The sequence below is a fragment of the Symphalangus syndactylus genome, chromosome 6 (assembly GCF_028878055.3).
Source record: "Symphalangus syndactylus isolate Jambi chromosome 6, NHGRI_mSymSyn1-v2.1_pri, whole genome shotgun sequence".
NCBI classification, from domain to species: Eukaryota; Metazoa; Chordata; class Mammalia; order Primates; family Hylobatidae; genus Symphalangus; species Symphalangus syndactylus.
Window position 1 is genome coordinate 27,478,430 of NC_072428.2, and position 24,074 is coordinate 27,502,503.

Genomic DNA, 24,074 nt, shown 5'->3' on the forward strand with positions numbered 1-24,074 from the left:
ATGTTGGTCAGGATGGTCTGATCTCTTGACCTGTTGATCCACCCGCCTTGGCTTCCCAAAGTGCTAGGATTACAGGTGTGAGCCACCATGCCCGGCCTGCCACTATTTTTCAAATAAAGAGACTTAGTATCAGCGATTGAAGAAACTTCCCTAAGATTTCAGAGTTGTAAGCACCTAACCTAGAATTTGTGCCCATATCTGTCTAACATGAAGTGAAATCACTATGTTATTCTGCCTTTAAATTTTATAGTTGGTGTTGTTAACTAGATATGATAATGGAAACCACAAAACATGTACATTAATCTAGATGTTACAGACTCAATGAAAGGGTGACTATTATTTGGATCATAAATCTCAATTTATGGGATTAAATGATGAAGTCATATGATCAGAGGAACTATCTTCTCTGAATTGAGGGGCTGATACATCAATACAGGATATTTTAAGGACACTGAGGTTTTGAGCACTGAAGATGTACTTTCTGTGTCCTGATAGAGTGGGGATCCCAGCTGAAATGTAATGGGTTGGGGTACAAAAAGGGCTGGACATCTTTGGTAAATTGCTGGAAGAGTCCTATCTAAAGTTAATTTTAATAAGATGCGTCTTACAGAGCCATGAACAAAAAGACGGACCCAGTTAGAAAGCCAGAATCAGAAGAGAGGAACAAATCTGACTGCGACAAGCTGTTTCTTCGATTGATCTCCAAGCACAGCCACCTCCTCAGACTAGATTCTAAGATTCTAAATCAGTGTTAATGAGAATGTGAGCAAAGGGGATGGGAGGGGACTCTATATAAAACACCAAAGTTTTCTGTCTCTTCAAATAAATCTTGCCTGTCTTTAATCAACTCTCTACAGCAGTTCACTACTTTGATAAGGGCGCTTAACTCCTCTCACCACTCAGCTTATAATGCTTTACTCTTGAGTAAGACATCAGACCTTAACAAGGCTATTCTGGCTCTTATAGGCATCAGGCTGCAGCATTCTCTCCCTTATTCTCTGTAATTTACCTACTCTGGAATTTTTCAGATCCTGAGAAGCTTCACACTCCAATTGGCACAGAATCTTTGGGTGATTTCTTTTGCTGTGATAATAGACCCCTTGTTCCCACTCTGTGCATCCCTACATTACTTAGCTAGTGCTTACTAATCCTTCAAATCTCATAGTAGTCTCTTCCTCTCCTTTAGAATTCTTTCCGTGATTGTGGTCTTGTGTGCGTTCTTATTGGACTTATTTGAGTAAAGTCTGGCTCTTCTACTAATGTGGGTGCTTTTGCTAACTATTTTATATCCAGCACCAAGCACTATGCCTAGACTGAGTAAACATTCTTTAAATGTTTGCTCCATGAATAAATGGACTTTGGTACCCAAGGAATGCTGCTTTAGAACCCTCTAACAGGATATAACACAAGAGAATGAAAGCCAATCCCTCCTTCTTTCACAAAAGAAAATTACACAGCCTAGTGATCACTTCCTGTGTCCTATCAGAGCATGAGACTGGCAAGAGTTGGCAGTGCCCTGCAGTGTCAGACTGCAGAACTCTGTAGAAGCTATGGAGGTTCCTGGCAGTGTCTGACAAATGTAGTGACATTTTTACATTTAGTGGGAGTGGGAGTCTAGGGAGGAGACAAGTGGAAAATTAGTAGTATCACAAGGTAACTAATCAAATCGATGATGGAGATATTTTCTTGATCATGTTTGAGACATCTTCTAAGAACTCTCAAAACATAACTCTTGAAAGTTTCTAGTAATCTGAACGTCCTGATTTGGTAGATTGAGGCTCAAGTATTTAAAATTTCAAGATGAGTGTGTTAATTTCCCACTAATCCAGACCAAGGTCAAGGCCCTGTTAAAGGAAGAAAGTCAGTCATCGCTGACTCATGGCCAGCGATTAGAATGTAGGTGCTGGCTCTTTGCTCATAAACCACATTATTTAGGACAATTAGAGGATAATGTTGCTTCGGGATTTCTACATTTAGCATTTGGGCCTATCTCTTGTTTCATTATTTCTTTATTATTCTATAGTTGTAGATGTGCTTTCGGAATTTACTGAGCCTCAGTATTTAGAATAATGTATTGCTGTTAATGTGTTTTTTTAGCCACAATCTTAAACATTTCCATCTTTCTATTACTTGGAAACCATATTAGTTAATACATCAATTTCATAACATTGCAAAAAGATTTAAGACATTACACATATTACCCTAATTTGCTTCTTAGGATAATATGTCAAGATTTCTCCCCATATATATATATTTTTTTCAAACAACCATTCCAGATGTCTTTGGCTGTAGTTTGCTCCCAAGAGGGAAGAGTGTGGTGATGGACCACCCAGATTCTTTTTGCTGAGCTAATGTAATGGGAAATTAAGTCTTTGCACTGCCATCAGTCCCCAAGTCTTCCATTCCTTTTTCTTGTCCCTTAAATTATTAGCAATTCCTGTTGTTCATTTTTTAAAAGCATTTCTATGGGCCCTTCATCTTGTGCTCATCTCACCTCATTTTTTTTTATATACTTTAAGTTCTAGGGTACATGTGCACAACATGCAGGTTTGTTGCATATGTATACATGTGCCATGTTGGTATGCTGCACCCATTAACTCGTCATTTACGTTAGGTATACCTCCTAATGCTATCCCTCCCCCCTCCCCCAACATGGATGAAGCTGGAAACCCTCATGTTCTTAATCCCAGCAACATCTGCTGGTCCTAAAAAGCTTGCTGGCTGATATACTCAGATTGTTAACATAATACTAACATTCAAATACTTGGTGACTCATGACCTATCAATTGACTTTCAGCTCTTGTTCTTTCAGTTTAAAACTGGCAAATTAAAAAGAAAATACATATGAATTCTGCAAACAGAGACAGCCTTTTGTCAGCTGGAATCGAATTTCCTTGTAGTCTTTTTTCAGTGAATTTCTCAGCTTTTCTTCATCCAGCACACTTCCTTTTACCTGAATTTTTGCTAAGGACTGTTTCATTTTCTTCTCATTCTTCTCAGTTGCCTAACTCTTACCTATGAAGCCTCTCTCAAGTCTATATTTTCAGTGAAGCTCTCACTCACTAATGCAATACTTGTAGGCTTCATAGCTACTGGGAATCTCCATCTAGATGTACCATAAACAATTCAAGTCAACACCTTCCAAGTGGAATCCCTCATTCCCTATACCTTAACAGCCTCTGTTCCCTCATTGTGTATTTCAGTGAGCACCACTAAATATCCACCCAGTCCTCTGAGAATCTTTTTTCCCAATCCTCAATACCTAATGAATTGATTTTTACATGTTGCATTTTAACATTTATGCAGTTTTCCTCCATTCTATTCATTTCTGTCCTAACCCTTCCTATCTTCAGGATTTCATCACCTCACTCCTCAATTTTTGCAAGATACTGAAAAGATTTCTTCCTATATTGGTCCATACCTTGTTCAATACATTCTTCTCAATGACTTTGGAATAGTTTTCCAAAAACAAGAAATGTAATTATATCATTTCCTCACTAAAAGTTCTTTAATAAGCTCTCATGTCACTCTCAGGAAAATAATTCAAACACATTAATGTAGCATTCCATATCAGACTCTTGCCTACTCCCTGACTTCGTGCGTCACCAATCCCCTCCATTCAATAAATGCTCCCATCCTTCCAAGCAACTTTCACTTATCTAAATGCACCATGCTCTCTCATTCCTCTCTGACTTGGCACAGGAAATTCCACTTGTCTGAAACACATGCATTCCTTCTTCGTCTACGTAAATTCTATTCAGACCTCAAAATCTGTCTCAGATGTTGCTTTCCCAGAAAAATTTCCCTATTTCCTCACATTTCCATCAGACTGGTTGATGCTTCCTTTCCACTATAGAACCCAGCACCATTTATAATAGTTTGTCATACTCATTGCAATCATCTGGGTCCGTGACTGATTTTCAATTGTAGAACATTATCTATCTTTGTAAATGCTAAGACTTAAGTTATTCTTTAAGTAGAATTTTCACCAATGATACTGATAAAAAGTGTCAGTTCCTTCAAAATACAATTTATAAATTTTCTACTGTCAGTTACTTATTAAGTAGAAATGGCTTCTATTTCAGCAGCCAAAGAATTTCCTACCTTTCTCAGCCTCTGTGTTCTACCCATACTGTTGAGATAAGGCAGGCTTTGGTAGACATAATGGCTTCCTGACTCTACAAAAAAGTATCTTCCACCCCAGAGAAAAATGTGGATTCTAGATCTGTTCTATTGTGACAATATTAAGTATTCTACATGACTACTCCTCTTTGGCCACCTCACACCCATTATTCAGAGAAGCTACTAGTATTGAGACATGCGACTTCCCTCAGGAAAAAAATATTTGTGTTGTTTCTCTTACTATGAGCTGACTCGAGTTTTTAAAAGTACTGTTGAATTTTCAAAAATCTAAATCATTAATGTAAGGGCTTAACGAATAATAACTAAACAAATGAGGAATCTTACTTGATTAGATTTAAACAGTTTTGATGTAATTCTCCTCAATAATCTAACTTAATAGTATAAAGGAAGGCTTTTATGCATTTTAATAGATGTAGAAACATATGGGGACCTTGAAGGCTTCAGTTACCCGTTAAGTGATGCTACCTGAGGGCATATTTTTTATACTGTAATAAAACTCAATCTGTTTAGAGATCGCTTTGGTTCAGATCAATTTTATCCATGTGATAAAATTATCTTTTATTTTCTTTCTGGAATATGTTTATCAAAAGATAAGAACATCTGAGTCAGGATGCATAGTTTGTCTAACACATTTTTGGTTCAAGGGGAGTTTTCCCCTTAGTAATACTATTATCCAATATGATTCTATGGTAAATATTTAAAGTTGTACAGGCTTCTACTTGTACTTGAGAACAACAAATTTTCAAATGCTAATCATGTTCACTTCCTGTGCTCCTAAAAAGAATTATCACATGAAGTGAGAAAATCTAACAATGGTATTCTTTTACTATCCAGAATATTTTCCATGAAAAACCACTGAAGAAACACAAAATAATTGTGATTTTAGAAATGATATCTCAATAACTTTTCTTTCAAGACACTTTTTCCTTAGCTAAGCTGTGATGAAATCAAACTTCTGATGAAACCAACATAATCAATTACTAGGCTAAAAATTTTCCTAATCACTAAATTTTTCTGGTGATATTATGACCAACTGACATCAAATTCCCTTCCAAAGAATATAGGTCACCACTGGTTTTTATAAAAAGAAGAATGAAAGTGGTTGGAAATAGAAGGCAATTCCTTTTAGTATTAATAGTGTGGACTTCAGAGTCAAAAAAAAAAAAAAAAAACTGGATTAGAATCAGGGCTTTGTTACTTATTAGTTAGAAAGTAATAAACTTAGACAAGTTATTTACCTTCCCTGAGTTTCACCTATTAAATGAGATAATAACACAAATGCAATTCCTAAAAGATACATTTTTAAGGATTGTTTGACGCTATGTATATAAAACATGCAGCACAACGCCTGGTATGTGCCAAATGCTCATTGATTGACGAGTAGCAAAGTTCAAGGAGAGAATTCTTCTAGGCATCAGCTGTGTTGGAAAGCTATTGTTGTCTTATATTTACTATTACTTTAATATTACTTTCTAAATTATTTCCAGTTGCATCAGTAAAATAGTAAATAACAAAGTCTACTTCCAAAATTTAAACAAATGTTATTTTCAAATAATCCTGAAGCACACAAAATGACTAGAACTTTATAATTCCACTCTTTGCCCCCATCTCCTCTGAGAAATTTAGGAAAAGAGAAATATTAACCCCGATTTGTACCACATTTGCTCAAAGAGTGATAGCCTCTTACCTACATCTTTAAGTCAGACAGTAAAGGGAGCAGATTTTATAAATTTGAAATTAAAAAACAAAATTTATAAAGCCTCCAGTGATTTCCTGAGAAACCAGACAACATAACTTATTAAGGATGGAAACAAAGCTCCTTGATCCCACTGTTCCAGAAAATGTTCTTACAGTACATAAAGAAAAGTAGGGAAGAAATGAACATGAAGACTAAAAGCAAAAGAGAAAGTAAGAGTGATTGCCAATCTCAATAGTGGCATTCTCTATGGACAGAAGACTTTACTGTCACTTCTGTAAAAGATCAAAAAGCCTAGAGTCATCATGTATTTTAAATTTTAAAAAGTAGTTAAAGTCTGCTTCTTTAAGCATTATAACACTTTTCAAATAGATGATTATTGTTATCACCAGATGCCACTAATGGAAGTGCATTTTACTGACACACTAAATTCTACCTAAAAATAATAGAGCAATGCATCAATTCCAGATTTACTTAAGTCAATTTTTTTCAGGGTTGGGAAATCTACTTTAGATTTACAGGGGGAAGAAAATGAACTAGCAAAAAACCAACCTTCAGTCTGTAGATACTGAACTAGCCTGTGAACAATTCATAGTGATTTGGCATCCAATAGTTATATCCCTACTTTTGGCTGGAAAAATCAGCCATGTAAGTAGATGAAAATAGTCATCTAATTGGTGTGATATGAAATCACCTGAAAGATTCCTCAGTCCCCTGAACACCATGGTATTCCTTGTCATGGTGTCTAAAATTCTACCATTTGGATATTTGTGATTTTTGCTACAGAAAGGTATTGTCCTTAAAGTCTACCACAGCTCCAACACTTTGCCTTTGTGATACAGATAATATGGTATCTTGCTGAAGTTTATTCATCTATTCATACAATGTGTATTTATTCTTTCACATATCCTAAAAACATTTTATTTCACCGGGGATGGAATAATATGCAAGAGGCATAGCTCTTGCCTTCAAGAAGTTTATAGTCAGTGCATCCCAAGAGACTGAAGCAATATTATTGAGGAGAAGGATACTGTCAAGATAGGTACCCAGGAATATTGTATAAGAAAGGTGGAGAAAAAATGTGATAGTAATGAAAGCAGCAAGAATGCTTTGAGGATTTTTGAACATATTTCTACATATTTATAATATTTATTAACATCAGCCAAATTTGAGACATACCCTTGATCAATAAAGTCATCAATTATGTAATCCACTGATTAATTTCTTATCAACACTGATGAATGCCTGTTATCTTTGGGTTACAGATTTTAATGCTGCTCTCATATTTAGTTTCAATTATAAAAAATTAAACATATTAAAAGTACAAGTGATATTTTAACAGAGCCCTATATGTGCATACCATTAAGAAGATGTTATATGTTAACACGTCACCGTATATCTGTCTGCTCTCACTCTCTCGAAAGTGCTCTCTCTCTCCCCCTCTCTGAATAAGTACAGTTAACAGTTAAAGACTTACCCTTTTATACCTGTTGTTTGCCTTTTTCCCTTCTCCTCAAAAATAACTAATATGAGGCTGCTTCATTTGTTTATTTTTTATGTATTTGATAAATATTTAATGAATGGCTACCATGTGCTCGACATTATTCCAGGTATTTGAAATATATCAGTGAACTAAAAAAAAAAAAAAAAATACAGGTTGCTGCCCTTCCAAAGTTTACAGTTTAGATGGGCAACATGTATTATAATCAACAAACAAAATTAATATATACATTTTATATTATTTGAGAGAGTGACCAATGCTGTGGAAAAATAAAAATGATGGAGCAGATGAAGATTGGATGAGGGTGACAATTATAAATTAATTGAAAGCTGACAGAGCAAAAATTTTAAAGGGGTAAGAAAATGAGGAAGTGAGCTTAATGAATATTTGGGAAAACTAATTTCCAGACAGAGGGAATAAGCATAACAAAGACTCTACAGCCAAAGTTTACCTTGCATGCTTTGGGAACAAGTAGGGCTGCAGCAGAGGGAACTAAGAAATAAATTCAGAAAAATGTTAGGAGTTGGGTTATGGGGACCTATTAGCTCATTAATAGAACTTAATTTTAGAGAAATGGGGAGCCATTGTAGGGTTTTGAGCAGAAACACAACATCACATAACTTATGTTTTAAAAGGAACATTCTGATGTTAAAAACAGATGGAAGAATAGCAAGGGTAGGTGCAGAAATACAAATTAGGAGGAAATTAAAGTAGCCAAAAGGTTATGGAAGCTTGGGCTGGTGAGAATACTAAAAAGTTACTGATAATGCATATACTTTGAAGCAGAGCCTAAAAGAAGAGCATCATTCTTAATCTTTGCTACTGTTACTTAAGCATTTGTGTTTTAATTTGCTACATCCTGATTTCATTGCAGGGATTATTATATTATAGTAAATTCAGTGTATCACATGTGTTTATTAACTAGATTTATATCTGTTAGGAGATGCTGACCTATACACTCTGCAACTATGAAATTAAGATTTGCTGAAGACAAATTAGAGTAATTAATCACATTATCATGTGTCATTTAGACAGGCAAGAACAAAACTGCAAGGAAAGGAAAGATGAAATCCAGTTATGAATTTGTAATTTAGGTGAAAATTTGATACCTGCTGAGCAACATTCACATTTCAAATGTAATTCAGAATCACTTTATTCCTTTAATTGGATAGCACTATATAAAGTTTTAGTAACCAGGCAAAGCTTGTTTTGAAGAAAATATTTTGTTGCTAGCAACTTTGTTGTGTTTACATCTAAAATATGTTAGCACAGGAAACAATCATTTATGCCCTTCATAAATCTACTAAATTGCCATATCCTATATCAATTTTTAAAATATTTTCTTTAATGATTTTCAAATATCTCTCATTTTCACCTACCCGTGTGCCTAGGATGTTCCAACCAACCAAAGTACTTTTCATTAGAATAATCAATCCTAACACTTCTGAAACCTGCAGCTACTTCATACATACTGCCACATTAATACTAGAAAAAGCCATTTCTTCCTCTTTGATTCTATAAAATCGTATCTAATGTATAATTTCTTACTGTATAGTGCAGTAATTTGAGTCTCTACAAAGACTTTCCAAGTCATCATAAATACTTCAAAAAGTACACATCGAAACTAGCTTGAAATGCAAGGAGAAAATAATAATTTCTGAGCAACCATTTAACACAATTTTCTTTAGTTTACAAGAGAAAATATTTGAAAAAATAATGTCACTGAGAATATAAATAATAAGATAGTAAGATCAAGTTAAAGCATATTTATTAAATTCTGTGCCTTAAAAATATAAAGGGTATCAACAGGATAGAGAAATAGGAAGCCCCACACCTTCCTTTTTTCCATATAGGTACCTACTCAACAACTATACATGAACAAATTCCACAAATCAGCTAAGAGGCTTCTATACCTCAGGCAAACGTGAAACCAGCTGCATCAAACTGGTAAGAAAATTCATGGCACTCACTTGGTATAGTCCTTCACAGTGACTCAGCACAGCATGACCAAGTGAAAATTAACAGCTCTCAACTTTTCCTTCAGGAGGGATACAGAAGCCTGGAACATACTTCCAGTATTCAGACTTTTGGGTGGGAGGCTTTCTGAGGTTTCCACCTTGCCTGACTCTTACTAGTGACAGAAAAGGGTGCCAGGTTAAGGGCCACACAGAATAAAGGCAAAAGATTGGACTAGTGCACACTCACTGCCATAGTTCCTCCCCTCCGGCTCCACACAGAAAAAGTAGAAGAAAATTCCTAACTTCTAGCATCTCCCTTAGGAGGGAAAGAATTAGAAAATGTGTCCAACATTCTATCATTTTGGAGGGCTTCCTGAGGGACTAGTTTCTGTCTGACCTGTCTCAGGATGTGAATGGGACTCAGCATTCCCTAGATTGCTAGGGACCAAAGAGAACAAGAGAGAACTTGGTGGTGTGCTGCTCTTCCCAGGGATCTGTGGTACAACAGACAGAAGCTAATACAGCATAGCAGCCTCTCCCTCGGTGGGGAAATGTAAGAGTGGAGCTTGCATACAATGCAATCATATGAGGCCTTTTAGCTCATTGATAGAATTTACTCTTAATTTCTGTCTTGCCCACCTTGGAGCATGCATGGAGCCTGGAATAATCTGGAATTCTGGGAACTGCTGAGAACAACAACAACAATAAACTGTGTGAGTTGCAGCAGCTCCAGAGAACCTGCAATGATGCGGACAAGAAACTGAGGGAGCAAGATAGAATGAGGTCCCGAGGTAAGAAACCAACAAATCATTCTAATTGGGAATTTACACATATAAACCCAGAGAAGACACATCCATAGAAAAGGTATGAGAGGCCCCCAGAATCTCAACCTTGGCTGATTGGTGAAGATCTTTCCTGTATGAAACCAGTCCATGAAGACTGGGAGAGGTGGCTGTTTTTCCAAATGAATTTTAAAACAGTTAAAAACATGATTGAATTAAAGCAACAAAATGTACCTCAAGAAACCAACAGTAAATAAACAAAAGTAAATAAATTACTTGACAAATGATTAAAAATAACCATCAAGAAGACGCTCAATGAGCTCAGAAAAATAATGCATGAGTAAAATGAGAATAATGAGATAAACATTTTTAAAATCAAGCAGAAATTTAGAGCTAAAGAATATAATAACTGAATTTAAAAATTCACTAGATGGTCTTAACAACAGACTTGATCAAGCAAAAGAAAGAATCAGCAAATTTAAAGGCAGGTCATTAAAAACCAATCAAAGGAGCAAAAAGAAAAAAAATAATTTAAAAAATTAAAGAAAGCATAAAGGACTTACGGGAAACCATCAAGTTGACAACTATATACATTATGAGAGTCAAAGAAAGGGGAAGAGAGATAAAACAGGAAATAAAAGTTATTTAAAGAAATAACAGCCCCAAATTTTACAAATCTGGAGAAGGAAATGGACTGTAATATTCAAGAATGAATGAATCCCAAATAAGATGAACCCAAAGTAGTTTACACTAAGACACATTATGATCAAATTGTCAAAGACAAAAAAGAAATTTGAAAGCAGCAAGAGAAAAGCAACTCATCACACACAAGCAAGCCTACGTTAAACTATTGGTGAATTTCTCAGCCAACACCTTGCAGGCTAGGAAATCTTGTGGGATGATATATTTAAAGTGCTGGAAGAAAAAAAACTACCAAATAAGAATACTATAGTGGCAAAACTATCTTTTAAAAATGAAAGAGAAACAAAAGATTTTCTCAGAAAACAAAAGCCAAGTGAGTTCATTACCACTCAACCTGCCTTATAAGGAATGCTAAGGAGAGTCCTTCAAGTTGAAATGAAAAGATACGTGAAAGCAACACAAAAGCAAGCTAATATATAAAGCTCTCTGATAAAGGCAAATATATAGACAAATACAGAGTATTGTAATACAGAACCATGGTATGTAAATCTCTTAATTCTCTTAAAGAAATTAAAAGACAAAAGTATAAAACTAAAACTATAAAAACATGTTAATGAATACTAAATTGTTACAGGCAGAAGGTGTCACCCCAAAACTCATATGTTGCAACCTAATCCACAATGTGATAGTATGTAAATGTGGGTCATTGGACGTAATTACGTCATGAAGGTGGAACCCTCATGAGTGGGATTATTGTTCCTGTAAGAGGAGGCCAGAGAGCTAGCCAGCTTGCTTTCCGCCCTGTGAAGACACAGAAAAAAACTGGCCATCTTCAAACCAAGAAGATGGCTCTCCTCAGAACTCAACCATGCTTTTACCCTGATCTCAGGCTTCCAGCCTCCAGAAATGTGAGAAACAAATGCTTGTTTATTAAGCCACCCAGTCTATGGTGTTCTGTTGAAACAGCCCAAACTATGATACAAATATAAAAAGATGTTCTTGCTTACATGTAGAATCTAATAAAGTTGAACTTTTAGAAGTAGAGACCAGACAATGGTTACCAGAGGCTTGGTGCAGAGGAGGTTGGCAGTGAAGAGGAAGGAAATAGGGAAGCTGCTTATTAAAGGATACAAAGTTTTAGATAGACAAAAGGAATAGATTCGAGATTTATGGCACACCAGGGTGTCCATTGTCAATAAAATGTATAATCTATTTCAAAATAACTAAGAAAGTAAATTTCAAATCCCTCGCCATAAAAAATGATAGGCAAGCAAGGTAATAGATATATTAAGTAGCTTGATTTAATCATACCAAATTATATACATGTATCAAAACAGCATGTTGTACTCCATAAATATACACAGTTATAATTAGTCAATTTTTTTTAAAGGGAGAATAAAAGACATTTGAACTCCTACAAATTCTATTTGTATATTTCAGGACATACTCTAGGAAAATAAAGGACAAAATCATTAGGTAGGAAGACATGAGACCTGGGAAACTGCAGGTTAGAAAGAACTAGAGGTTAAAAGGCTCAAAGAAGGGAGGAGCTATTTAATTCAATAGAAAATCTGATTAAACAGCTAGATACATTTGACTAAAAATAAGTTCCTCCATTAATAATATTATTATAATTACATCAGAATGACCTAGCTGAATTTGTTAGGTTCAAAATCTATGACTCCCAGACATTCATTTGACTCAATATACATTATTATACTTTAATATCCAAGAAGTGTTGCTGCAGCATCCCAAGTATAAAGAGTTAGGAAGAATCCCTATTTCTCTATGAGGCTCAGCATAGAACTGTAGTGCAGAAACTTTGGAAACAATCACAGAGACATTTGGTGTCCTCAGGGCTTTAATCTGTGGGAATATGTGGCATGAATCCATAATAAAGCAAGCACCTTTTATCAAAGGTTATCTTTCTTACAAAGGGTACCACCAGCTGAGAGAAGAGGTGGCCACACATACTTCAAGAAATTTCAGCATCAATAAGGAGACAACTGGAAGACCATACCACTAATTCTAAACACATCTATTGAATACTTTCTGGAATAAAAACAATAAAATCACTAAGATTTGGGATAGGGTAGTGTTTGGTTTACAACTATCAATAGGGCAGAGTTCCTGATCAATGAGCCAGCAACCTTTAAATTATTCGTAATACATTTTAAATCATATCCACAAGCTGATGGAGATAAGAAATATTCATTTTACATTAGAAAATGTATTAAAGATTACATTGCAAAAATAATTAAATGGGGAAACACACTTTTTCTTTTCAAGTGATGGCAAAAAAAGGCCTTTGATAAAAATTAAACAGCTGTTCCTGGTTAAAACTCATAGAAAGCTAAGAAAAGAATATAATGAATGTAATACCGTAATATCTAATGTAATACTTCATAGTGAAACACTGGAGTTGTTCCCACGGACATCAAGAGCAAGACAATAACGTGGAATATTTCCATTATTATTTGGCATTTTCCTGAAGCTTTATCTCATAATATGTTAAAACGAAAGGGGTAGAAAATTTACCATTATTTGAATAATGCAAGATTATATGCACAAAAATTCCAAGAAGATAAACTGAAAATTTCTAGAATCATTAAAAGATGAGTAACAATATTTTAAAATTAACACATTTCTACATTTTCATATAAAACAATAATATCAAGTTCAAGAATATTTTAAGTTTTGAGCTGCATAGCTATAAAAAAAATCCAGAAACACTGCAAAGAATAAATATGAAAGACCTTTATGAAGCAAGCTATAAAAATCTCTAGAGAGATAGAAAATAAGTTTACATGTAAATACGGAATGTATTTATTTCATATTTTTGATGGGAAATCTAAATATTACAAAGTGTGAACATAGAATTTTTACCTTTTTTTTTTTTTTTTTTTTGAGATGGAGTCTCGCTCTGTCTCCCAGGCTGGAGTGCAGTGGCGCAATCTCGGCTCACTGCAAGCTCCGCCTCCCGGGTTCACGCCATTCTCCTGCCTCAGCCTCTCCGAGTAGCTGGGACTACAGGTGCCCGCCACCACGCCCGGCTAATTTTTTGTATTTTTAGTAGAGACGGGGTTTCACCTGGTCTCGATCTCCTGACCTCGTGATCCACCCACCTCGGCCTCCCAAAGTGCTAGGATTACAAGCGTGAGCCACCGCGCCTGGCTTACCTATTTTTTAATATGCCAGTATTTTCCAATTTTTCTAAAATGAGTAGCTAAAAAATTTATAATAAAAAAGGTAATAAGTACACTGAAGGACAAAACAGGCTGAATGAAACACAATAGTAATTAGTGATCCATTGTGTGCTTTGCCAAAAATGAATAATGGACATAAACAATGATGCAGGAAGATCATCTAAGGGTGTTGGTGGGGGTAGATTTGAGGGGAAAGAGATTACGGTATGAAAGAGCAGCAAGAATACAGCTATATAACAAGAACTATGAAAAAGAGAGAAAAGGAAATAGTGAAAAGGGGAAACACTCTTGAGAATGAACTGATGGGTTTCTATGATAATAGAATAGAGGGACTGGAAGGGAGAGGAATCTAAGATCATAAGTATTTCTTCTTGAGGGACTGCAGTATGGAGGTGGTGAAAACTGATGAGAAGGATAAAGTAGAGAAACAGGTCATGAGTTTCATTTTGGACAGAGCACGCTTCAGAAGCAGCACACCATTCTCAAGTTCAGAGTATTAGCTGTGCTCCTCATGTAGATGTATAAGTTAACTAGGATGATAGTAGTATTGGAATATGAACATCAAGCAGCAAATAAATGTCTTCAAAGAAAGAGGACAATGAATAAGATGGTGAACAGATGATAGTGACAAGGAGGGATGGAGGGTTGTATAGTCAAATATAAGGTTCAAAAAAGAAGAAGGAATTGTGATCTGTAAGACAATATGAGGGTTATGGCTTAATTTAACAAATAATACTGTTATTTCAAATATTACAGCATTTTTCTACATAATGAATTTAACAGAAAATATGTTATGATTCTACATTTAAAAATGTAGTATCCATGTAACCCTGAACAAGAGTAACTATTTCATAAGTCTGCTAGATCAGAAGCTCCTTGTGGATAAGAATAATTCTATTTGATCTTCATAAATTCCATATTCCATAGCACAGTGCTGGGTTTCCCCCTGAATCTCAATAGAGAAAATCTGGCAATGTGAAGTGCCACATCGTTATAAAATATTTGAGTCATCACAGCAGATACGCACAAAGCTATTTAGCACAGGTGTCTCCGAAGTTGAGATGCATTTGAAGAGTAAAAAGGTACCTATGGTTCTCACACTCACACTCCTGGTGTGATTTTGTGCTAATGTTAGCACACCGAGATATAACGTTAAATGTGTCATATTTCTGGGTGACTCATTAGCTGGTAGGAATTTGTTAGAGGAGAGCCAAAACTTTCCAATATGTCTATCTTTATTTGGTAATTTCTATGTTTATATTTCCCCATTTAGAGAAAATTCCAGAGAGTTTGGAAGCATATATAAATACATATGAATAGCTTAAAGTTTTATATGCCACATATTATTTTGATATACCCCAACTGGGGAGTAGAAACTCTCTTATCTGTGTTTCTAAAATACACACCTACCTCTGCACTTACATGTACTGCAACTATTTATATTTACATCTATCTTCTTCAATATACTGAGAGACCCTTGACACAGAGACCATGCTTCATTCATTTCTGTATTAAGGTTTACTAAAACAGTTTCTTGCACATAATAAGCATTCATTAAATGTTTCTTAACTAAATGGATGAATTAATTAACATGATTTAAAAATTAAATTCTTATGAAACAATACAAACAATTCAGTAAAAATCTCCAAGATAAGCAATACTAATTATTCCATTTACTGAAATGTGAGAGTTTGATTAAAAAGTTTTCCTGTTATGTCATAATTTTATTTTTTCTGTCTATCATATGGTTTTAATCCTAGGTTAGAAATTATTCCTGTATATTACCTTCAATTAGGAATAAGAACAATACATTTATGGTATTTATTTAATAGCCATAAACCCTGTAGGATCTCAGAATTCACTGTTCCAGATATCACTTTTAGTTGAAAAGTTTGTAAGAGACACAGACTAAAAAAATAAAGAAAATTTGAATGGCTGTATGTTATGTGAGCCTAGGATGTTATAGGATTCAATAATATCAGATTTTTGATATTTCACTTTTCTCCTAAGACTAAGTGCAACTCTTCCTTTCAACACATTACCAAACGAGAAAAAACTGATACTGAATGTATAAGGTAAAAAATAATAATTTTACATTGCTCTGAATAAATTTGATATGTACAGAATGGAGGACTGGAGGTCAAAATTCAGTTCAGCTCAAAAAACATTCATTCAGCATCCACACAGGCAGGTTCTGTGCCGCGCGCTATGGTCTGTAATGGGGCAAGCCCTCTTGGAGCTAAAAGTTCACTGGGGAAATCAGCCAAAAATAATTACAATAAAAGCAAATAAGTATAACACAAATGTTCCAGCTCTGTGACTACACATGAATTAACCTCTATGATCCTCAATTGTTCTCATTTGCAAAATAATGGAAATAATAGAACTTGTTTCAGATCATTTTTATGAGAATTAAATAAGATAATGTATACAAAGTTCTTGGCATAGTACCTGGCATATTGAAGCCACTCAATGATGCTATCTATTACTAGCAATTATTTTATATGATACTCAAAGAGGTGTCATAGACAAGAAAGTGATTAGTTTTATTTATAGGATTATGGTTTACAGATTATATCAATCAGGGAATAATTTATGGGGAAAGTGACGTAACAGTATAAAAAGAGAGCACAGAGAGCTATGTATAAACATTAATTCTTTATTTGCTAGCTCTGAGATTCCATAAACTCTCTAAGGCTCTACTTTCTGATCTGCAAAATAAAAATTAGAATGTGTACCTCATCACAATGAAGATTAAATACGACAATGTGTGTGAAAATATTGCCTGACACATAACAGACATTCGGAAAAAGGAAAGAAGGGAGGAGGGAAAGAAAAATTCTGAGAGAAAGAGAGAACTTAAGAGAAAGAGAGGGGCCGGGCGCGGTGGCTCACGCCTGTAATCCCAGCACTTTGGGAGGCCAAGGCGGGCGGATCACAAGGTCAGGAGATCGAGACCATCCTGGATAACACGGTGAAACCCCATCTCTACTAAAAATACAAAAAAATAGCCGGGCGTGGTGGTGGGCTCCTGTGGTCCCAGCTACTCGGGAGGCTGAGGCAGGAGAATGGCGTGAACCTGGAAGGCGGAGTTTGCAGTGAGCCAAGATCGCGCCACTGCACTCCAGCCTGGGTGACAGAGCGAGACTCCATCTCAAAAAAAAAAAAAAAAAAAAAAAAAAAGAGAGAGAGAAAGAGAGAAAAGAAGAAAGGGAAGAAATGGAAAAGACAGACCAAGGAGTAAGTAATAAAACTGCTAGAGTGTTATATCAGTTATCATTACTGTGTAACAAATTATCCCAAAACTTCCTGACTTAAAACATCTATTATTTCACAGTTTCAGTGGGTCAGGAATCCGGTTCCAGTTTAACTGGATTCAGGTTCTCTGGTTCATGTTCTCTTAGAAGGCTTCAATGTGTTGACCGAATCCATAGCCCTTGCAAGGCTTGAGTAGAGAAGGATTTACTGGCATGCTTATTTGTGTAGCTGTTGACAAGGTTCAGTTCTTAAAAGATATTGGCCTGAAAACCTCATTTTCTGACGTCTGTTGCCTGTAAGCCACCCTTAGTTCCTTGCTAAGTGGGATTCTCTATAGGACAGAAGGAAGAGAGAAAGAAAAAAGTCATAGACTTTTATAATCTGATTTCAGAAATGATGCCTCTCCTTTTTTTTCTGTGTTCTGTGTATTACAAGCAAGTCATTAGATATTAGATCCGGCCCTTACACAAGGGGAGAAAATTACACAAGACTTGAATACCAGGAGGCAGGGATCATTGGGGGTCATTTTAGAAACTACCTACTAAAAGTGTTCATACCAAGGCTGACATTTATAAATATAGTGGTTAGAAGTATGGGCTTCTAACATACTGCCTGCACTCAAACCCTGGCTCTATTACTTAATAATGCTGTCATTCAGAACGAGTTACTTAACCTCTCTATTCCCCAGTTTTTCACATGCAAAGGGTAGATGAAAATAATTTCTACAACATTAGGAGTAAAGAACTTAACAATATTTAACATGTAAAGTACTTATACAGTACCCCAAGTAAACCCTCAGTACATGTCAGTTATTGTCTTTGTTATCACTGTTATTTATAAACTGTTGAAAATAGAGCTAAAATGCAGCAAGTCACAGAGTGACAGAAAACAAAAGGAGGAAAATGATTCAAATGAGTCTCTGCGTTCTTGCAACACGTTTTTCCCAAGACATCTTGGTAAGACATCTTGTCTGGGTCAGGTTGGCAGTTTGAAACAATCCTTGCCTAGGGTGCAGTGCATTATGTTCTGTTGCAATAGCAAGTCACCTGGCAGCCAGGAGGAAAAACTTCCCAACTGCCTTGTAATTGGCAGATAGTGAGACAAAAGATGTGTTATCATTGGCAAGGGAGAACTTTCCTGATAATTCCTCTTAGATGGGCAAGCAATTTTAATCAAATATGTTGATATAGTTTGGACATTTGTCCCTCTGAATCTCATGTTGAAATCTGATCCCCAGTGTTGAAAGTGGGGCCCAGCGGGAGGTACTTGGATCATGGGGGTGGATCCATGAATGACCTGGTGCTATTGGTGCATTACGGAGAGTTCTCAAACTATTAGTTTCCACCAGATCTGATTGTTAAAAAGAATCTGGCACCTTCCTCCCCTATTTCTTTCTTCTCTCTCACCATATGATGCCTGCTCTCCACTTCCCGCCATGAGTAGAAGCTCCCTGAAGCCCTCACCAGAAACAGATGCTGGCACCAGGCTTCTTGTACACCCTGCAGAATCATAAGCCAAATAAACCTCTTTTTAAAAATAAATTACCCAGCCTCAAGTATTCCTTTATAGCAACACAAATGGACTAAGACATATATAAAATCAGAAGATTGGATCTTCCCAACCCCCTCCCCCAGAATAGCAAAGCTAGAAATATGGAAGAAGCAATCCCAGTTTTTATAAATGGTAAAAGCTGTTAATTTTGCAGTGAATTTTATATATGTTTATTCACAGCAGAGAAATCGTGTTATTTCCAGCTCCTCTTTTTATTGCTAGGAAGCCTCACAGAATTACAACCAGTGAAATATTCCCCTTTTCTCTTGGGTGAAATAAATTTCCCGGTGGAAAAGAAATAGTTTTGCATTCTTGCTATATAATAACTCAAATATTTGGGCATGTTGTAGTATAACACTTTTAATTGTATAATCAAGACAATGCTTTCTTTGCTTAAATATCTAGCTATAGATATATTTTTATATGCTTACAAGGAATTATATATGTAAAGGAGACCCCTGAAATAGCCTAATGCTTTCATTTTACAGGTGAGGTGTAAGAGGCTAAAGGGCTAACAAATTTGCCCAATTTACATAATTGTTGGACTCTAATAAAATAATAACTTATGTATTTTTAATGAAAATATCAGTACTGGCTCAGGCACTCTGCCAGATCCTTCCCACTTCTAGCTCATGTAAATCACAAACCAAATATTTATGATTATACCCTTTACAAATGAAGAAACTGAGGCTAGATAATTCATTTGCTCATTGCTTTAATACTGTTGCACTCCTTTTATATGTCACTATGTGGGACACGGGGTGAAATGTAGTGAGATGACAGACCTAGTTTCTACCTCTGAGGAGCTCAACTTAGTGTAGGGGTGTGGAGGGGAGTGCACGACAATCAAGTACAGAAACAAATATATCAATTCAAATTGTGACTGGTGAAAGGAGCAACCAGAGAGCTATGCTAAGACTAAAGGAGGAAGAGAAACCAGCCTGAAACTGATGGCTTTGAATAGTAAATCTTCAGCTGAGCCTGAAAGAAAGAGAAGTAGTCAATCAGGAGAAGAGGGGAGACAGAAGACTGCAGCCATTTGTGTTGTGTCCTCCTGAACAATATTCCATGAGAGAGGACTGAAGGGACAAGGGACCTAAGAGCAGGAAAGAATCTGACTGCTCAAAGAACTGGAAGAAGCCTGCTATGGGCTGCATAACTTGCTTGAAGTCATTGGGATAAGCCCCCAAGTGTGCCTTTCCCTAGCTGCCTGACTTTAACATCCATAATCTCTCCCCTTCCCTGTGCTCATAAGTAAAGTAGGTGGTAAGAAAAGGGGCCAACATGACTATAATCCTAAACCTCTGTGTGCTCATAAAACACCTTCCTTCTACAAATCTTCAGAGGTGACAGAAACCCCAATAGAAACTTTCATCTTTAAAATTCACCATGAGGAGGCAAAGAAGACTGCAGCCATTTGTGTTTTGTCCTCCTGAACGATATTCATAACACAAAACGGACCAAAAAGAAGGGGCTTTCTTCTGCACATCTCAAAATAAGACTACACAGGAGCTAAAAACAATACCAGAGCTGCCTCCTACTCTCTCCCTGAGGCACTGCCAGTTGAAGGTAATGCTGGCTCCCCAAAATCCAAGGCTGAAACAATTGCAGTAGTTTTTTTTTTCTTTTTGATAGTGCTAACTGATAGCTCTAACTATGAGAGTAGCAAATAAGTCTTATCTTGGCATTAAAGGAAAAAGAGAATTAATAGATCCTGATCACCTATTAAGTGCCAAGTAACATTCTAGCCCCTATGTTTATATTACCTCATTACTTCCCTCATAGCAAACTGAGTTGTAGGTGTTTTTTGAAATGTAGTTATTGGAAAAGAGCTCAGAAAAAGTAAGATTCTTACTCTCTCACAAATAAAAATTTTTAACTCATGCTTAATTTACTCCAGATTATAATTTTTGTATTTTCCCAATACAATTGCATCTTTTGAGGTAAGATAGTGGGGTAGAGTGGCAGAGTTCATAGCATGGATGGAAGAGGAAGTTACTGTATATTATGGTCCACAAATAGCCGCTGGTTTAATAGTACAGTTTTGGGGTACATTTAAAAAGCAGGTTAGGGACATATTATTATTCCACCCAATGGGCACACAACTGGATACATTTTGATACACTATGATCATTGGTAGGTCATTTTACCTGAGCAGCCATAGATAAAATGTAGAGAAACCCTATGCTGTAATTTGGCATTTAAATAAATTTTCCTGAATTCCAATCTGTAAGCAAAGGCAGATTCAACAAATCTCTTAGGACAGCCTCTGGTGTAGGCAAACAATCTGGCACCGAATGCAAACACCCCCATACATCCCACATTTGTGTGCTGAGTCAAAATGCTATAAGAATATAAATTCCTGCCCAGCAGACTCTGGGACTGCATGCTTGCTTTCAGAGATGGTTTTGTGAGGTGCTGTCCCAATTCTCTTTTTCTACACTAATGGGCAGATTGCCTTACAAGTACAAATCGTTATCAAAATAGACCAGAGATTTGACAGTACCTTTCATCGGCAATTTCAAATGCGCTAGCTGTATGCTAAGGTAAAATAAATCAACCTGTTCTAAAAGCAGGTAAGTTGAGCTACAAATTAGCTTCTGGAAAAGGCAAGTGTAAATGAGGCCCACGGTCCTCCGAACTGAAGGAAAAAATATTCAATGCAGAAAGGTATTACTTTTCTTTATTCCCCCAAGCAGTTCTTAAGATTTAGATTTACTTTTTTTTTTCTCTTTTAGCTCTCTTGCTCATTTAAAAAATGCCAGAATATGAATGTTAGGTTTAAATATCCCCTTAAAAAGTTATATAAGAGTGGCATTACAAAAATGCCCACGTGAATCTTTGCAAGTAAAAATCAATCAATCAATCAATCAATCAATCAAAACTAACATTTCTGAGCCTCTAATGGGCCAGGCACTGTGCTATAAAATTTACATATGAGCTTGGGTATAAAAATGGGACTTTCCCATCGTATGAGCATTTTGGCTCAAGTTACGCATCTGCAGACAATGAGCGATAAGTCCCACAGCATTCTGAAGGCAGCAGTCAAGGAGATACAATAGAGTTATCTGGGTGCCATAGAAAGTGCCATGCCAGCCCTTCAACCTTCAGCTTATCACCCCATCCAGTTCATATAAGGTCGGATGGAGAAGAGTTGCCAGCCTACTGGGAAACATGTCCACCTCTCCTCCCTAGTGGGAGAGAAGAGGTAGGTGGTTCTCTACTGGCCACTAGCCAAGAGATGCAGAGGACCAAAATAAAAACTCACAGACATTGAGAATGCTTGAAAGAAGAAAAAAATGTCATATTCTTCCATGGCTGGATGCTTGGTGACCTAGAGAAACCCATATCAGCTCAATGTTTTCATGAGAATATAGTGTGGGGAGAAATGTCTTAGGACCTGGATATATATCCTCTAGAGTTTTATCCTGAATCAAGATTAGCATTTGCTTTTCATCGCAAAATTCTTAAGGTGGGAGGATGACAAGAGATGCCATAAAGTGTAAGACAATAGGAAAGGTAGCAAATAGAATAATTATTCATGTTCACATTTGGAAAAGATGGTGTATTAGTCCATATTCACACTGCTATAAAGAAATAATGAAACTGGGTAATTTATAAAGAAAACAGTTTAACTGACTCACAGTTCCACATAGCTGAGGAGGCCTCAGGAGACTTATAATCATGGCGGAAGGAAAAGCAGGCATCTTCTTCATGAGGCAGCAGGAGAGAGAGTGTAAGTGTGCAGAAGGAACTGTCAAGCACTTATAAAATCATCAGGTCCATCAGAGCTCATGAGAACTCACTATCATGAGAACAGCATGGGGGAACCATCCCCATAATCCAATCACCTCCCACCACTTCCCTCCCTTGGTACATGGGGGTTATGGGAATTAGAATTTGAGATGAGATTTGGGTGGGAACACAGAGCCAAACCATATCAGATGGAGTCTCTTTGGGCCAAGTAGATTCCATGAGACATAAGCAGATAACCAGCTTGAGGCATATTATTGAGACTACCCAAGGCATAATGGTAAATAAGTACCTTGGGGTAAACTACTAGGACAAGATTCAACAGGCCAGGTGTAAAATGCCTTTGTGTTACCAACTGTCCAGTGCAAAAATCTATGATGGGTATTCAACCAAATCACACATTTGTGCCTTACAAAAACATGAACATTTGAACATTTGCCAAAACAGAACTTCAAACAGGGCAAGGTAAATAGAAACCACTTTCATCTTTTTCCTCTTCTCTTCCTTAACGCTGAAGGAGCTTGAAGGGTGAGAAAAGAGGGGAGATGGAGGAAAAAAGGATACTAAAAGGAGAAACCATGCTGTCTTCCCAATATAGGTGGAATATATTTGAGACTGAAGTTTCAAATTTACAGTTGAAGTCATGAAAAACATAACTACCTGAAATTGAATCTTTATGGCAAAAAATGGAATTACTCTTGTTAAAATAATCTAAAGCTGTAGATTCATCTCTAGATATTATTAGAGTAAGCGAAGTCCAACAGAGCATGTCTGAAGGAGGTAGAAAAATAAAATAGTTTCCTCATTGAACCACCCTATGTTTAGCGTACTAAATAAATTAGTTGCATGTCATCTTTTTTTTTTTTTTTTTTTTTTGAGACGGAGTCTCACTCTATCGCCCAGGCTGGAGTGCAGTGGCGTGATCTCTGCTCACTGCAAGCTCCGCCTCCTGGGTTCACACCATTCTCCTGTCTCAGCCTTCTGAGTAGCTGGGACTACAGGAGCCCACCACCATGCCCGGCTAATTTTTTGTATTTTGTTTTTAGTAGAGACGGGGTTTCACCGTGTTAGCCAGGATGGTCTCAATCTCCTGACCTCATGACCCACCCGCCTCAGCCTCCCAAAGTGCTGGGATTACAGGCGTGAGCCACCTCACCCGGCAGTTGCATGTTATCTTATTGTAACTTTATGACATCCCAACTGAATAGGATTGAGAGCAATAAAACCATTCAAGGTCACATGCATCGTCGTGGTTACTCTAGAATTCACACTAAGATCTATCAGATTTCCGAGTCTTGTCTCTTCCTGTTACACAGGAGAATCCATAAAGGGGAATATGAGGTTAAACCTGGAATATCTAGAATTTAAGTTTATATGAGTGAATGGTTATTTATTTAGAGAAGCAAGAAAAATCATAACGAGCTTATGTATCACGTCAAAGCATTAAGACTTAATTTTGTCCTCATCTTATTCCCTTTTATTCCTTCAGATAAAACAGGAATGGGATTCAACAGGTGGCCTAGGAATGGGGACAGGAATGACAAGGAACATAAGTGGCAGAGGGTGGTGTGACATTCCAGGAGG